Source organism: Hylobates moloch, unplaced genomic scaffold (assembly GCF_009828535.3).
Source record: "Hylobates moloch isolate HMO894 unplaced genomic scaffold, HMol_V3 SCAFFOLD_20, whole genome shotgun sequence".
NCBI classification, from domain to species: Eukaryota; Metazoa; Chordata; class Mammalia; order Primates; family Hylobatidae; genus Hylobates; species Hylobates moloch.
Window position 1 is genome coordinate 543,967 of NW_026652295.1, and position 15,012 is coordinate 558,978.

At 39.9% G+C, this 15,012-nt stretch overlaps 2 long non-coding RNA genes across 2 annotated transcripts in view; one reads left to right on the plus strand and one right to left on the minus strand.

Moving 5' to 3' along the window:
- Nucleotides 1-15,012, plus strand: part of LOC131382167 (uncharacterized) — a 150,202-nt gene that overhangs the window by 32,583 nt on the left and 102,607 nt on the right. The gene's annotated exons all lie outside the window — the stretch shown is intronic.
- On the minus strand, nt 2,433-8,634 carry LOC131382168 (uncharacterized). The gene is made up of 3 exons (XR_009211416.1): nt 8,534-8,634; nt 5,959-6,075; nt 2,433-3,149 (listed from the first exon to the last, which is right to left on the minus strand). It is a non-coding gene; the product is annotated as an uncharacterized LOC131382168 (long non-coding RNA).

A 15,012-nucleotide genomic window follows, 5' to 3' on the forward strand; every position in this document is an offset into this window, starting at 1 on the left:
AGGTTTTTGCCAACAGTAAAGGCACAAACAAATGAGCTTAATACAGAAATCCGGCTGCCCCCTAGGGCTACCTAGCAAAATGAAGGAACTAACAGGTGGTGGGAACTCATAAGAACGGAGTGGAAATGACCACTTCTTAACTGGACAGCGGAGGACTCTCCAGCAGGATCCCCTTGTCAGTTTCTTCCTTGCCTCTCTCCTACCACACGTCTGTGGAGGTGTAAATCAACACTCGGTCACCAGAGACCTTGCAGGTGAATAGCTGAAGCCATGAACAGCCTTTGACCATTCTATAGCCGCCGAATCAGAGTTGAGCTGATCATGAGAGATGCTATTGGGAAGCTCAAACAGATGCGACAAATGCCAGAGAAAAATGAGCCTTGAACTGGAAGTTGTTCATACGGCAGAAAAATGGGGAAAAGATACAAATTAGTTGGAATTTTTGCCTTCATCTCTTTGAGTTATGTTAAAAAGTCATCTTTAAAATAACGATTCAATGTTAAGTTTTGTTAGATAATGATTTATTAAAATTAAGAAATAAAGATGGGAAATTCACATTTATGGAGAGGTATCATACAGAAATCAACCATCTGGGGTCTCACAAAAACACACCTATCCTGAGTCTTTGATGGCCACCTGCCTGTTGATGTCATTATCCACCTGTCAACTGCCTGGGGCATTTGGGAGAAAAGAAAACTTAAGTGTTTTCATACCCAAGGAAGTTTACGAAGTAAGTGCAAGCCTCACAAATGGAGTTTTAAGAAAGCCTAGATCCGAACTCTAGCGCAGCAATAGGTTCACAATATATTTGGAAAAACGATAATGTAATTTTGCTGCAAGGACTTTGCATAATAGTAATAATAATACTTTTCCTCACACTTACGTTTCAAAGCCTTTTCATGTGAATTATGTGCTGTGCTTCTCATTAACCTCCTGCAAATCTAATATAATGGAGACACAGAACATAATAGTAGATGCTGAGATGGAGTGAGATCCAAGGTTTTGGAGCTGAGGAAGTTGAAGCCATTGAAAAATGGCTTGTAATACTTGGCATGTATGCTTAAGACATGCTTGTTCACCATGGTACCAATTTAAAGTCATAGCTAATTGCATGCAATGAGGGCAGTGTATCCCGGAATCTTGCAGTGACAGCTTTCTCTCAGGGTGATCCCTCTATCACACCGTCTGAGACACAGGATTAAAGAGCAGATGGGCAGAAGCCAGTCTCCTGATTGATGGTGGAGTGCCCCGTTCTAAGGCAGGGCTCCCATGCTGCAGCTCTGCCTGGCTAGCTTCCTGTAACACTGAAAAACATGTCTCTGCACTTTGTGGGAATCTGATTCTGTACTCTTGCATCTTAACAAACGACAGAGAGAGAGATCAGGCAAGAAAGTAGAAAAGAGCAAAGGCACATTGGCAAGAATGATTTCAAAGTCTCACCACTCCTGCTGGAAAACCCCAGTTCCTGAAATATTTTGGAAGGATCTGTATATAAGTGCCCCTGGGAAATAATTTCTCTGATTGGCACCTTAGCTTTTCTATTCTTTTAACAGTGAATCAACAAGTGCATTTGTGGAAAGAAGAAAGCTAATATAATGAGGCATTTAAACCACAGTCTGGGAGACTCCACCTACCCTGACCTGGCCGACCATTTATCTCAAGAGTCCAGAATCACTGGAGCTACCAGGGGGCTGCTCCAATTTGTCTCTTTGTTCAACAGAAATGTGGAGAATTCCTAAGGGTGAGAACTTGATTTTAAATAGTGAATTAGAAGACTATTAAGTCCAAACTCAATCTGTTGCATCTCTTCACCATGGCTTATGGTCCCACCAATGCCACTGGGCTCTCCTGACCACCTTTGTTGACTATTGCCAAACACTATGAGACACAAAAAAGAAACGATATTAGTAGAAAATGGATTGCCCACATTTTCAAGGCTGGGGAAAGGCATGAGCTGAAAAATTTCTAATAAAATTCTGACTCTCACACAGTTTGAACTTCCTACCTTTGCAATATGAAATGTACATTTTATATACAATTTCCATGCCAATTTACAGGTGTTAAATTGGGAACAGGAGTAGAGTACAGACAAAGGGGGATAATCTAATCTAACAGCTACAGAGTTCAAACAAAGTTTGCTTCCTTTTTTTAATATCATCTGGATGTCTGCAACATTTCATGCAAATCAATTTTAATTTACTATGTGTTTTGGCTCTTTCTTAAAATAGTCTGACCATGCTATTTATATGTTTTAGCTGTAAAATTATCCATAAATAGGGCACTTATTACATTTTTAATATGTGGATTGATTCAGTTAGTATAAGAGTGTAGAAGAAGAAAGAGTCCAGGTAGAGAAATCTAGCCTTTTACCAATTCCCCAAAGCATTTCTGACACCAGCGTGTCATTTAGACTCAGGAGACCAGGTTGGAAAGACTGTGTCCTTGGACTTTCTCTAGTATTTTTTACTACCACAAGCCTAGGTTAACTTTGGCCTAACTCTGCAGATCTACACATTGTCAACCTAAGTGAGAACTTTGCAAGAACTCTCAGGTAAATTTGGGCTGCAGTGAACGATTTTGTCATTGACCTTGGTAACCCACTCACTGGGCTCGGCTCGACTCTGAAATTCTGTCTTTTGATGACATTTCAATTGACGGAATTTCATGTTGGAGAATCTATGAAGTGGGGCCATCCGCATGCCAATGACTAGAAGGAAATGCAGCATTTGGCTGGGGAGGCTGCCCTCGGATGGTGATTGATTTGGTTGGTCAAGTGAGTCTCAAGTCAGGGAAGCCCAGTACTTGCTATTTCTTCATGAAAGTTTGGGAAGTTAGAGATCTCTTCCGTTGCAGTTGGAGGAATTGGAGGTGGCAGCACAGAGATTCCTTGGAAGGCCTCCTCTGAGAAGTTTTTATAAGCATGTGTGTCTATATACCCTGGTTTTTATAGGAGGATCACATCCTCCAGACCACCCATCCATCTCATGCAGGCACAGCGTGTCACTGTGCCCGTCTCCTGACAGCGAGTCTGACATTATTGGGGCTTTTGTTATTGTGTTGACTTGTGGCTGAGAGAGATCAGCGTTGCGTTACTTGGATTTAGTATGCTCAAACTCATTTCTTTTCCACATTCCAAGAGGACTTCTTCCCTGAAAAAAAAAAGGGGCATAGGAAAGCAAGTTCCAAAGTTTCTATTCAAATGTAATCCCTCATATCCTCTCTGGGCACCCCCCAAAAGGACAGTTGTTTTTAAAAGGAAAATATCAGTTAAGACATACCATGTCACTAAAGGGACCTTTAAAAAGTCGTTTGGCCTCCTGTCAGGACCACACTCTGAGCAGAGATCACAATCTGTCCCTTTCTTTAAGTCTCCAAAGTGTTTTTGAAATGGTTAATAATAATAAACGAGATAAGGGAATCCAGGTGGCACGGTCACGCGGACACCAACAGCGGTGCCTCTATGTTAGGTGTCAGCCAATTTGCAGTACAAAGCTGACCACGTTTTATAAGTAGTATTCTAAGAAGCAAAGTCTTATGGACCTTTCAGAACATGTGCTTCTATTTATTCTTTGTCAGCATGCTAGGGCACCTGTGTTAGTTTTATGCCACTGCATGCAGACTCTTTGAGGAGGAGAATTCTGGTAAGTTCCCAGCTGTTATTTCACCTGTGAGAGCAAAAAAAAAAAAAAAAAACCAAAAGGAAAAAAAACCTTCCTGGAACTTTCAACCTGAAGCACTAAAATTATTTGGGAACCAATACCACCACCGATTGAGATGGGAAAACAGTTAATATTTCAATATGTGAATTCCGTTTATTAAATGCCCAGTATAAAAAAGAAAAACATAGGTTCTTCTTAGGGGTAAGGACAGCAGTAACTAAAAATTAACACATATATTTATAAGATTAATGTAGTGCTGTTTGTGATTATTGCGAGAAGAACTGGGTGTCACCATTAATTATATTGCTTACAGTTACTCAATGGTTACTGGTTATTATTTACGAAGTACTCTGCTAAGTACTACATACACATTGTCCCACTAAGTCCTTACAATAGCCCCATGAGTGAACTATCAGCATCCTGCTTATCTAGACAAAGACATCAAAGCTTTGAAAGGTGAAGGAATTTGCAAAAGCTCTGTCAGGCAATAAGCTAGTAACTGGGAGTAAAACCCAAGCATCTGGTTCCAGAGCCTGGGTTCAAAGCACTGAACTAGCATCTCACAAAGGAAGGGTCAAAGCACTGAACTAGCATCTCACAAAGGAAGGGTCCCTGAACACTGTGTGCGATCCTTACGATAGAATGTGGAGGAACTTCACGTGTGTGGGAATGTCATATATTTATTTGTTTTTTGACTCCCTTCTCCATTAAAATGTAACCTCTGTGAGATAGGGCCTTCGTCTGGCCTATTCACAGCTATATTTCCAGCTCCCCAGAATGTGTGTCACAAAGTAGATACTCAAATAAATACTTGCTAAATGAAACAATGACTAAAACTGATGATTTTTATTACTTGGAATGAAGACAAAAGTAGGTTTGTAAAGAAAATTATTGAAGGAATGTAAAGGGGACTATTACAAAATGAAAGTACAGATGATGTGATGTAGATGATGGGAACCACTGGAGGGGAATGAGAAGTCCTCAAGTGTGGGCAGCGTTGTGTACAGTGTGTTCCCTTCTACATGCACTTAGTTAAAAGTGAGGCTATGGCATTTTCCGTGCACTCTAAGTCATGAGCAAGATTCGTACATAAAATGAGCCCCATCCATCAGGGATATGGACATGTCTGTGTAGATCTAGGAGATTTCTGTAGGAGGCTAGTTTTGCATCTAGAGTTTGAGTAATTAGCACTATTGAATAACTGAAAAAATGTTATATTTTCTTTTGAATCCCCCAGCACAAAATGGCAGTAACCATCACACACTGATCTGCAGATAAATAGGGAAGCTATTTTTTTTCACCATTTCTGTCTGATTTGGAAACCGAGAAGCGGCTGGTTAGTATTATCATTTTGTTTCCATGCCACTGTGTGATTGTCATCCAATACCTGTGCACTCTCAGCTTCCATGATGTGGTAAATTGTGTTGGATTAATAGCTGGATGGAGCACGGCCAAGTAACCAGTGTGTTAAAGGAGAAAGTGTTGGTTTTTCTATTAGATTCATTTTACTGTTGAGCCAGCCAATGAAACTGAGTTATGGATGGGTGTCAGAGTACAAGGAAATAATTTTCAGTTTGAACAATTCCACCTTATTTCTTCAGAAGTAGCACACAGAGGAGGAAAAACATAGTAACAACAATTGGCTTTTCAATGCTGAATGTTTGCACTAAGATTTTATCATTGAGCGTTTTAAGACAGGATCATGCTGAAAATGAAATCACCTGATACTTTGGGGGATTCTGAGCTGATGGATGGCTGTGTGGGCTTGGGGTCTCCTGCCTGGGTGACGGGAGCTGCTGCACGCAGCCCCCAGTCCCGCTCACTTCCATCATCACCACTGCCTGCTCACAGCTCTCAGTGAGGATTCCAGGCACCTTTCATCGTTCCTGTAGTGAACATCCACCACTCAAAATACCAGTAATTAAATCTCTCATCAGACGAAATGCACAGAACTTGAAGGCTTAAGCATTTTACATGGGGAGAGAAAAACAGACGTGGAAAGCAACCTGAGAAAGACAGCTGTATGAAGAAAGCCTTCTTTGGAGAGTTGGTGTTGAAACATCCTTTGGGTGGTTTTGGCAAGATCGATAGGAATAAGGGATGTTTCTATAATGCTTATTTGATTCAGAGAGTGGGCAAAAGGAGAAACTCTTTGTGCAAGTGTGCCCTGCTCTCTAATTCTGATTGGGCAGCGCAGCTGGGAAGCCAGGGGGCGGCTGGGGATGCTGCTGTCACCGTGCTGGTGGACCCTCATAACCAAGGTGACTGTAAGGCTGGGATCACTTTCAAAGATTCTTACCTGTAAGCTTCCCCATTATAATTGTTTGAAATAGGTGGGCATAGGCAGCCTCCTTTCACTCATTCATTCCAGTACATTTAGTGCAGATCGACACACGCCAGGTGCACTTCCTAGGGGCTGGACATGAACACACAGTGTGACCAAAATCCCAAAATCCCTGCACCCACACGGCTTACCTTCCAGTGAGAGAGAGAGAAAAGAAAAACATATGCAAAAGTACATTATATAGATGTGACCACTGGTACAGAGAAATAAAGAAGGAATGGGGTATTGAGAATCCTGGAGGAAGGGGTTCAGTGGTGAACGGCATAGCAGGGACGGCTCACAGAAAAAAGACAGTTTGCAAACGAGCTAAAGAGCCGAGTGGGTGAGCCATTGAGCCCTGTGGGTACCAGACTGAAGGGTGATTGAGGCAAAAGGAACAACAGGTACAAACGTCCTGAGGTGGAATATGCCTGATACTGTTTGGGAAGAACTAAGAGGCCAGTGAAACTGGAATGGAGGTCTTCCTTTAAGAATACAGCTGCTGGGGAGTGGGGTCGACTCTGAGTTTAGATTATACCCTGGGATGCTAGGTCTCAAGGCTACAGATTGTATTTTAAAAGAATCTAATTAAAATTGCAAAAGGCAAGTTTTTTTTTCTTCAAATACTCAAAAAGAATTAACTTTAATATTTTAATAGCTGGCATTTTCTCTAACTAGTTTGTGGATTGTCAGAGACAATTTTGCATTAATAAAGCACCATTTGGGTATAACAACTTGAAACCAATTCTTTAGAAACATACCACAAGGTTTCTGATATTCTAATGAATATTGGCCTTTTCAGAGTTGTCCTTTGGGAAGCTGAACGCATAGTCTGGTAAGAGGCTATTGCTAAAAATATTTTGCATTTCTTACTTTGGATTTTTTTTTTTTTTTTGGATGGAGTTTCACTCTTGTCACCCAGGCTGGAGTGCAATGGTGAGATCTTGGCTCACTGCAACCTCCGCCTCCTGGACTCAAGCAATTCTCCTGCCTCAGTCTCTCAAGTAGCTGGAACTACAGGCATCCGCCACCATGCCTGGCTAATTTTTTATATTTTTAGTAGAGACGGGGTTTCACCATGTTGGCTAGGCTGGTCTCGAACTCCTGACCTCATGATCCGCCTACCTCGACCTCCCAAATTGCTGGGATTGGAATTGTTTTCCAAAGATTGGAAAATTAAAACTTTCGATCACTGTTTGCATTGGACATACGAACTTGATTTTTGAAAGCTTGCAGATTATTCCCAGCCAGTCCTGATGATGAGAGGGTCATCTGTTAGAAACTGACAGCAAAACAATGAGTGTAGTGACACTGGAGCTGTAGCTAATCCAACAAGCCATGGCTCAGCATTTTCTCTGATTTTTTTCAAGTAATGATGAGGCACAGGAGGAGGATGATTATGAAATTGACATTAAAGCATGTCCCCTGCATTGAAATAAGATGTAGAGATATTCTAACGGGCGTGGTGGTGGTGCCTGTAGTCCCAGCTACTCGGGAGGCTGAGGCAGGAGAATGGCGTGAACCCGGGAGGCGGAGCTTTCAGGGAGCAGAGCTGGGGCCACTGCACTCCAGCCTGGGTGACAGAGCGAGACTCCGTCTCAAAATCAAAACAAAACATATTAGCTGTGCTTTTTTTTTTTTTTTTCTTGATAAGAGTCTTGCTCTCTTGCCCAGGCTGGAGTGCAGTGGCCTGAGCTCCGCTCTCTGCAAGCTCCGCCTCCCAGGTTCACGCCATTCTCCTGCCTCAGCCTCCCGAGTAGCTGGGACCACAGGTGCCCGTACCACACCCGGCTAATTTTTTGTATTTTTAGTGGAGACGGGGTTTCACCGTGTTAGCCAGGATGGTCTCGATCTCTTCACCTCGTGATCCACCCACCGCGGCCTCCCAAAGTGCTGGGATTATAGGCGTGAGCCACTGCGCCGGGCCCAGCTGTGCTTTTTATGTGCAACAAAAATTGTTTTCTGAATTGAAATTGCCTTTGATATTTTGACATGGGTTTGACGTCTGCAAAGTTATTTCATATTACAGTAAAAAATGTCACGGAAAGAATATGCCCCATGTGCCCACCACGCAACTGAACAGTAACACGGCACGAGTGGCGTGGGAGGCTCCAGTTTGCTTCTCCACCCCTGTGTTTCCGCCTAACTCGAGGGAGCCGCTGCTCCCCAGTAGATATGTCTATGCTCTGATCTAATCTCTAGCCTGTGCAGGTTCCAGTTTTGCCTCTTCTCTTCTGGGGGGTGGTCCCTTACAATCCAGGAGCTCGGCCACCAGGATTGGGCATAGGCTCCAAGACACAGCCCAGCTCTGGTGCACCTGCTTACTTCCTGGGATAAGGACTTTCTGTTCGGAGCTCCCTTCCCTTTTGCCAGCTCAGTCATGCATTGCACTAGATCTTCCTACGTCTTCCCTTTTAATGGTGTTGTACCAGGAGTGGTTTCTGTGAACATTCAGTTTACCCTATCTTATCTTAGATTTTCAATCACATGCTTTAAGCATAATAACCAGTTCTGAAAAGAAAACCTTGTCATAGCTTTGGCTGCTTCTTACCCGGTGTGCACTTTTTTAGGCCACATGACTTCAATAATTCATGATGAGGGAAACAGTGAGCTTCAGGGCATCACCATTAGAGGAATATTGTTGTTCTATAACAGGGAAGAACGAGATCTTTTAAAGATGCTACAATGTGGCAAGGGGAATGAGAGCAAGGAGAATTTAGGTGCTGCTGAGACCAGATCACTTTAAAAGTCACGTTTCTTTCTAGTGCCAATTTCATGACAGCATCAAAGCAAGACAATCATTTGTTTTTCCTGATATGACATATTAGAAAGAGCCTAGGAAGTTTCTAGTGGGAAAAATTCTATATCAATTTTCACCTCATATTAAAACTTTAGTACCTTTGTACTTATAAATGTATCTCCAGCTCATGAAACTTAGCTGATAGGGAACATTCTTTCTACACTTAAGCTTAGAAAAGTGAGTTGATTTACACAATTCTTTCGTTGGATCTGAAGTTCTGGCAGAAGTATATTAATTACTGCATTTGATTACAGTTCATTTGATAAGCTGTAGGACTGTCAACTAAAGTTTGTAATGATTTAAAATTGTAATTAGCAAAGAAATGATCTAATAAAATATTTACTTCCTTATCAGCAAGTGGAGACCAGGTTAAAGAGAAGAGCATATTATCACAACTATACAGAAGCAAGGGAAACGCATGTTTTTTTTGCATCTGTAATTTGGGCTTTCGCATGTGGTTATAATTCCTTATCTAAATAGAAGTTTGATTACTTTTGTGAATTTCTTGTTTAATTTTGAGTGAGCTCCTCTGTATTCTGAATATTTTTTAAAACAATTTTTCCTACTTCCATACCTGAAATGAAGCCTGGTTTTCCCTGGGGAAAATCTACTCACTCCAAGACATTCCCAGAGAGAATTATCTATTCCCCATTATGCTGGTGAATGTGTTGCTTTTCCCTCCCAAGCCTGAGCAGGAGATTAAGCTCTGTTTGATACAAATAATAGTATCTTGCCTGGCATCCCACCAACGAGATTGGTTCATTCATTCTTTAATTTTTTAAATTATAATTTTATATAATATTTGATATTAAAGAATATATGTAACACATATGGAAACTGATGCATAATGGTAGAATATAAAGCCACACAGAAACCAACGGTGTTTCCACTAACTGGCATTTCCCCACACGTGCCTCTTAGGTGCCAGAAGTGAATACTATCTCAATTTTTAAATTTTTATCATCTTCTTACCTTAAAAATATAATCTTGTTTGTCTACATTTCTAAACAATATATTGTTCAACTTTTTGGGGCTTGATAATTATAATTTTAAGTGGTCTGAGACTTTCTTTTTACATTCAATATTATATTTCTATGAGTCTTCCATGTCATGTAGAATTAGTTTATTTTAAACTGTTGTACGATAGTTCATTGTCTAAATAGAAAATCAATGTACCAATTTTCCTACCATTGGATATTTGGGCTGTTTTTAGTTTTTTGCTCTTATGAACAGTATTGCTATAAACATTCTTCTACATGCCTCATGGTATACATGTGTGAGACTTTATCAATGGTATATAGGTAGTCATTGGGTAAATGTTAAATTTTATAAGATGATGCCAAATTGGTTTCCAAAGTGGCTTTCACTTCCACTGGCAGTCTGTAAGAGCTGCCATTGGTCCCCTTCTCTGCAACATTTTATATTGTCAGATCTTTCTTTCTTTCTCTCCTTTCTTTCTTTCCTTTCTTTCTTTTTCTTTCTTTCTTTCTTTTTTTATTTTTTCCTTGCTTCCGTCCTTCTTTTCTTTTCTTTCTTTCTTTCTTCTTTTCTTTCTCTTTCTTTCTTTCTTTTTCTCCTTCCTTCCTTCCTTCTTTTCTTTTCTTTCTTTCCTTCTTTCTTTCTTTCTCTTTCTTTCTTTTTTTTCTTTTTTTGAGATGGAGTTTCACTCTTGTCCCCTAGGCTGGAGTGCAATGGCGTGATCTTAGCTCACTGCAGCCTCCGCCTCTTGGGTTCAAATGATTCTCCTGCCTTGGCCTTCCAAGTAGCTGAGATTACAGGTGCCCGCCACCACACCTGGCTAATTTGTATTTTTAGTAGAGATGGGGTTTCACCATGTTGGCCAGGCTAGTCTCAAACTCCTAACCTCAGGTGATACACCCGCCTTGGCCTCCCAAAGTGCGAGATTACAGGCGTGAGCCACCTCTCCCAGCCCAGATTTCTTAACTCTTGCCAGGTTTTGCCTCTTACTGTGGTCCTAATTTACACTCCCATGATTACTGAGGCTGAGGGCACCGCCGTATGTATTTCCTCCTCTGTGGAACACCTGTTTTAATCTTTTACTCATAATTCTAGTGGGTCATTTGTCCTCATCTTGATTTTTAGAATTTCTTCATATATTCTAGACACGACTCATTTGTCAGTTTTACAAGCATACCTTGATATTGCAGGTTTGGTTCCAGACCACCACAATAAAGCAAATCTCACAGTACAACCGAGCATTTTGGGGTTTCTCAGTGCATAGAAACGTTGTTTACACTATACTGTAGTCTATTAGGTGTGAAATAGCATATATGTTTCAATGCTGCATATATAAAAATGTATAGATATAAAAATATGTGGTATCTTATATATTATATATTTATACATAAATGTATGTATATTATATATATACACACATACTGTAATTATTGCTAAAAATGCTAACAATCATTTGAGCCTTCAGCAAGTCATGATTTTTTTGCTGGTGAAGGGTTTCACCTCAATGTCGATGGCTGCTGACCAATCAGGGTGGTGTTTGCTGAAGGCTTGGCCTGTGGTAATTTCTAAAAATAGGACAACAATAAAGTTTGCTGTATCAATTGACTCTTCCTTCATTTATTTATTTATTTATTTGAGACAGAGTCTCACTCTGTCCCCTAGGCAAGAGGGCAGTGGCACAGTCTTGGCTCACTGCAAATTCTGCCTCCCGGGTCCGAGCAGTTCTCCTGCCTCAGCCTCCTGAGTAGTTGGGATTACAGGTGCATGCCACCACGCTCAGCTAATTTTTTGTAGTTTTTTTGTTTGTTTGTTTATTTTTTTAGTAGAGATGGGGTTTCACCATGTTGGCCAGGCTGGTCTCGAGCTCCTGACCTCAGATGATGCACTCACCTTGGCCTCCCAAAGTGCTGGAATTACACGCATGAGCCACTGTGCCCAGCCAATTCTTACTTTCATAAAAGATTTATCTGTAGCATGTGATGCTGTTTGACAGCACTTTAGCCACAATAGAACTTTGAAAATTGGAGTCAGTCCTCACAAACCCTGCTGTTGCTTTATCAACTAAGTTGATTTAATATTCTAAATCCTTTGTTGTCTTTTCAACAATGTTCAGAACATCTTCTCCAGAAGTAGATTTCACCTCAAGGAACCATGTTCTTTGTTCCTCAATAAGAAGCAACTCTTCATCCATTCAAGTTTGATCACGAGATTGCAGCAATTCAGTCACGTTTTCAGGCTCCACTTCTATTTCTAGTTATCTTGCTGTTTCCATCACATCTGCAGTTCTTTTTTCTACTGAATTCTTGAACCCTTCAAAGTCATCTATAGTGGCTGGAATCAGCTTCTTCCAAATTCCTGTTAATGTTGATATTCTGACCTCCTCCCATGAATCACAAATGTTTTTAATGGCATTCAGAACAGTGAATCCTTTCCAGGATTTCAATTCACTTTGCCTGACCAAATCCATTAGAGGAATTACTATCTGTGGCAGCGATAGCCTTTGTAAAGTGTGTTTCTGAGATTGTAGGACTTGAAAGTTGAGATTACTACTTGATACATGGACTGCAGAATGGATGTTGTGTTAGCAGGTGTAGAAACAACATTCATATTCTTCTATATCTCCATCAGAACTCTTGGGTGATTAGGTGCCTTACTAACGAGTGGTAATACTTTGAAAGACATACTTTTTTCTGAGCAGTCACTCTCAAGAGTGGGATTAAAATATTCTGTAAACCATGCTGTGAACAGATATGCTGTCACCTGGCTTTGTTTCTCCATTTATAAAGCACAGGCAGAGTAGTTTTAATATAATTCTTAAGCACTCTAGGATTTTCAGAGTAGTAGATAATCACTGGCTTCAACTGAAAGTCACTGGATACATTGACCTCTAACAGGAGACTCAGCCTGTCTTTTGAAGCTTTGAAGCAGATGTTGACTTCTTCTCTCTAACTGTGAAAGTCCTGGATGACATCTTCCAAAAGAAGCCCGGTTCATCTACACTGAAAATGTGTTGTTTCACATAGCCACATTTATCAGTGATCTTAGCTAGATCTTCTGGATAACTTGCTGCAGCTTCTGCATAAGTGCTTGCTGCCTCATTTGTAATTGTACATTCTAGAAACGACTTCTTTCCATAAACCCCATGAACCAACCTCTGCTAGCTTCAACCTTTTTTTCTGCAGCTCCTCTCAGTCTTCAAAAGATTGAAGAGAGTAAAGCTGTGTTCTGGATTAGGCTTTGGCCTAAGGGAATGTTGTAGCTGGTTTGTTGTGGTCTGGTCTACCTAGACTACTCACACTTCTCCGTATCAGCAATAGGGTTATCTTGCTTTGTTATCATTTAAATGTTCACTGGAGTAGCATTTTTAATTTTCATCAAGAACTTTTCCTTTGTATTCAGAACTTGGCTGTTTGCCACAAAAGCCCAGCTTTAGGCTATCTCATCATTTGACATGCCTTCTTCACTAAGCTTAATTATTTCTAGCTTTTGATTTAAAATGAGAGATGACTCTTCCTTTCACTTGAGCACTTAGAGGCCATTGTAGGGTTATGAATTGGCCTACTTTCAATATTAATATGTCTCAGAGAATACGGAGGCCTGAGGAGAGGGCGGGAGATGGGGAAAGCCAGCTGATGGAGCTGTTAGAACACACACAACATTTATCAATTAAGTTCACCTTATATGGGCTCAGTCTGTGGCACCATTACAATAGTAACAACTATCACGGATCACAGATTACTGTAGCAGAAATAATAGTAATTTAAAAGTTTGAACTACTGTGTGAATTACCAAAATGTGACAGAAGGACACAAGGTGAGCCCATGCTGCTGGAAAAATGGCACTGGTAGACTTTCTGGACACAGCATTGCCACAGACCTTCAATTTTTAAAAATAAAAGCAGTATCTGCAAAGTGCAATATAGTGAAACACAATAAAATAAGGTATGCCTGTATAGATTGCAAATAATTTCTCCTTGTTTACCAACATAATTTCCCTTTTAAGGAGTGCCATTTGATTAATAGAAATATTTAATTTTAGCATATATTAAGTTTTATATTTATGGTTCTAAAAATTTTAGAGAATTGTTTTATATATTTATGCCTTTGATTTTTGTTTATGGTGTGATGTAGAGATCCAATTTTATTTTTTTCATACTGATAATTAGTTGCCCCAGCACCATTTATTAGTTAGCCCCCAGTTTTCCCACTGGCTGATTTTTAATGCCACCTCCAACAACTATCATAGTTCATCAAATGCACAAACCTCTCTCAGGCTCTCTTTTCTGTTATTTTTTTTCAATGTTTATATCTCTATATAAATAATATGTTTTCTTAATTTCAGTAGCTTTATATTTATTCTTGATATCTGATGGGGTATATTCCTCTGCTTTCTTCATTTTCCTCATTAGAAGTATTTTATCTGTTTTTGATCTTTCTTTATGTTATATAAATTTAAGAATTATTTTATAAAATTCCACAGAAGCCCTGTTGAGATTTTGGTTGGAATTCCTTAGCATGTGTTTGTTAAATAAGGATAATATTTAATTTTCTCCTAAATTTTTCATTCATTTTCAACATTTAATAATCATTCATTGAGTCACTATAGTAGGTCCTGTGAATAAGAAAGTGAAGGAACATGACCTTCAAACTCAGTTAAATAGCAGTATAGTAGGAGTGGGGCATCCAGACATAACTATAATACAACAATCATAGCAAACTTTTTATTGGATGTACTGTGTGTCAGACACATTTTCAAGCAGTTGACATATACTGTCTTATTTAATCCATAAAAGCATATAAAGTAGATAGTATTATATTCTATAGATGAGGAAATTGAAGTCCCAAAGTAGAAACAGCCCAAATATTTATTGACGATAAAATGGATGAATAGGTTTTTAAAAAATATTGACACATCAAAATACTATGCAACATCTGAAAGTGAATGAAGTATACACAATAACAGGAAAGACTCAGAAATATATAAATTTGAGTAGTTAACACATTAGAAGAAGGAACAGATTGTAGTGCAATTTTTAATAATGATTAAATAAGTTGGAGGAGCCTAGATTCCCTAATTAGCAGGGGTAAGCAAACCATAACCCTTGGTGCAAATCTGATCTGCTGCCTGTTTTTATGAATAAAGTTTTATTGGAATACAGCCATGGCTGTTCATTTATGCCTTGCCTGTGGTTGCTTTTGCACTGCAAGAGGCAGAGTTGAGTGACAGAGGCCATCTGGCCTGCAGAGCCTCAA